Here is a 2,676-nt window from a genome sequence, read left to right on the forward strand (position 1 = left end):
GCTCCCTGGGCAGTGGAGCTGGGGCATGAGGGCTGGGGGAGGGGGCAAGGTGAGGTCAGGAGCTGCAAAAGCAGGTCCAGTTCAGCTACTAATGGTTATGTGCGGGCAATGAGACCCTGTTTTGGAGCTTCTCATATCCCTCCTTTGGCTACCTTTGTTCTTCCCCTGAGCAAACACTCTTCAGTCCCGAAAACCTCGCTGAGGACTTGAACTCAGAGCCTTGCTTGTGCAAGGCATCAGGGCACAGATACTACTTACCAACTTGGCCCTGCATTCAGGTGCTCCACCAGAATGGGCATTTGCCCCCAGGGTGATCAGCATAGGATATGAGGGCAGCACGGAGGACTCTAGAAGCCCAGGAGATGGCCCCTCTACCCCAGCCTGGGCAGTCAGAGAAGGCCTCGAGCTCCAGTGCAGCTCAAGGAGACATTTCCTAGGCAGGAAGGTGGGGAAAGGCATTCCGGGAAGCCCACACTGAGAAGGTAAGCGGCATGACAGAATCAGGGAATGGTGCTGGATTTCATGTGGCCTAAAACCTAGGCTGGGCAGGGGTGAGTGTGGGTAAGGCTGGGGGTTGGCAGGGGCCATATGTGAAGGGTGCTGAAGGCAGATTCAATGTGTATTTTCCAACACCACCAAGCCATTAAGTCAGTTCTGATGCTGCTTACCTGGAGATAGTATCAGATGCCATGGGTTAGGGGTCCGTCCTACAAGACTGCCCCCACCTGTGCTTCTGACCAATTGGTTATAAATTGGAGGTTCCCGCAACCTCTTCCTCGGGTTCAATTAATTTGGTAGAGCAGCTCTGTTTACCAGTTTATTATAAAGGATAGTATAGAGAATGTAGACGAATAGCTAGATAAAGAGGTACAAAAGGCAGTATCAGGTCCATCCTTCCCTTTTCCCTTTAGTCCTGGGCGTCCTGGAGAGGTGCTGGGGCAGACCCAGCGAGCCCACATTCTTTGTGGAGTGCCGGGCCTGGTATTTCTTTTCCTTACTGAACCTCAGCGTGTCATCCTTGGGCAGGGGCCATGCTAATCTCTGTATTGTTCCAACCTTAGTATATGTGCTGCCAAAGTGACAGCACTGAACCTCAGGCTTCCCCTTCAGCAACAGGAAAGATGAAACCCAATCATCTCTCAGGGGCTTTCACCCCTAGATGAATCAGGATCAACTATGGAACTTTGTATATGACGAACACGTGGGCCCCATCCCAAGCTTATTAAATCATCCTTTCATTCCATAAATATTTTTGTGCATATGCCACATGCTGGGCACAGTTCTAGGCAGTAGGCATACAGCAAGGGGCAAAGCCCCTGGCCCGCCTTCATGGCGTTTACACTCAGAATCTCAGGAGACAGGCCCAGACATCTGTATTTAGAAAAGCTCCACCAGCAGTTCCAAAGCCTAGTGTTATGGGCTGAATTGTGTCCCCCTCAAAATTCGTATGTTGAAGTCCTACCCCTCAGTACCTCAGAATGTGATTGTATTTGGAGATAGGGTCTTTAAAGAGTTAACTGAGTTAAATGAAATCACAGTGTAGGCCTAATCCAATATGACTGGTGGTCTTCTATGAGGAGATTAGGACACAGAGAGGAGAGACCGTGAAGCCACAGCGAGAAGGTGGCCATGTACATACAAACCAAAGAGATGCCTCAAAAGAAACCAACCCATCCAACACTTTGATCTTGGACTTCTAGCCGCCAGAATTGTGAGAAAAGATATTTCTCTTGTTTGAGCTATTCAGTCTGCCGTACTTAGTTTAGTAACGGTAGCCCTAGCAAATTAAGATACTCAGCCTCGGCCAGAAGCTACTGCTTAAAGAACTGGACAAGGATGCGGAATGCAAATGAGAAGCACATCTGGGTAGTGTGAGCTAGGTAACCCAAAGCTTAGAGACATCTCTATAGGTTTGGCCCTGATGGAAGCCGGTTAGCTCCCTGTGTTTCACAAAGGCATGGCTCTGCTGGAAATGTGGATGCTACTGAGCAGCCTACTGCTGGAGCCCTGCCCCAAACCCCGACAGGCCTGGGACAGGCTCCAACTCATCCACAAAGAGCCACATCCACAGCCCCACAAGGAGGCTCCAGTGGGGACAGGCCTTGGGAACAGCACCAAGGACCCATCCTGCCCAGAGAGACCCAGCATGGGCAAGGATCGGGCCTGAGGTCACACAGCATGATGGAGACAATCCAAGAGTCTCACCCCCCGCTGGTTCCCGCTGCTTCCTCCTTCAACCCCGGCACCTTGCCCAAACCTGCTGCTACCCGCTCTGCTTTCCCACCCTTCCTCCCCACCTCTTTGCCTCTGACTAAGGCCCAGAGCATGATTTCAGGATGATGAAACCCAGCTCCTGAGGTCACGCCGGCCTCTTTCAGTGGCTGTAATTTTGCACGGCCCCGTCCCCCACCCCACGCCCAAGTAGGCTGGGGCAGCTCCCAGGCCTTTGGCACATGTCTGGGGGGAATGTGAGGATGAGACAACCCGAAGAGATCACTCAAGCCAGGTCAAGAGGAATTGTTCGTTACAGATCGTCTCCTGACCCAGCACCAGTCTGGGGAGCACACAGACTGATAATGCAACCTTGTGCTCACATCATGCCTTCACCCGTCATTCCACTTAATCCTCCCTCATAGCATCCCATTTACACTCAGGCTTTCCAAGTCAACACCACCA

The 2,676-nt window shown here is 51.8% G+C and overlaps 1 non-coding gene across 1 annotated transcript; it reads right to left on the minus strand.

Annotated features, from left to right (window-relative positions):
• Window positions 1–980: 980 nt before the first annotated feature.
• Window positions 981–1,087, minus strand: LOC112806384 (U6 spliceosomal RNA). The gene has a single exon (XR_003203851.1). It is a non-coding gene; the product is annotated as a U6 spliceosomal RNA (small nuclear RNA).
• Window positions 1,088–2,676: the final 1,589 nt, after the last annotated feature.

The sequence above is a fragment of the Callorhinus ursinus genome, unplaced genomic scaffold, assembly GCF_003265705.2.
Source record: "Callorhinus ursinus isolate GAN/ISIS: 27379988/994484 unplaced genomic scaffold, GSC_fseal_2.0 scaffold35, whole genome shotgun sequence".
NCBI classification, from domain to species: domain Eukaryota; kingdom Metazoa; phylum Chordata; class Mammalia; order Carnivora; family Otariidae; genus Callorhinus; species Callorhinus ursinus.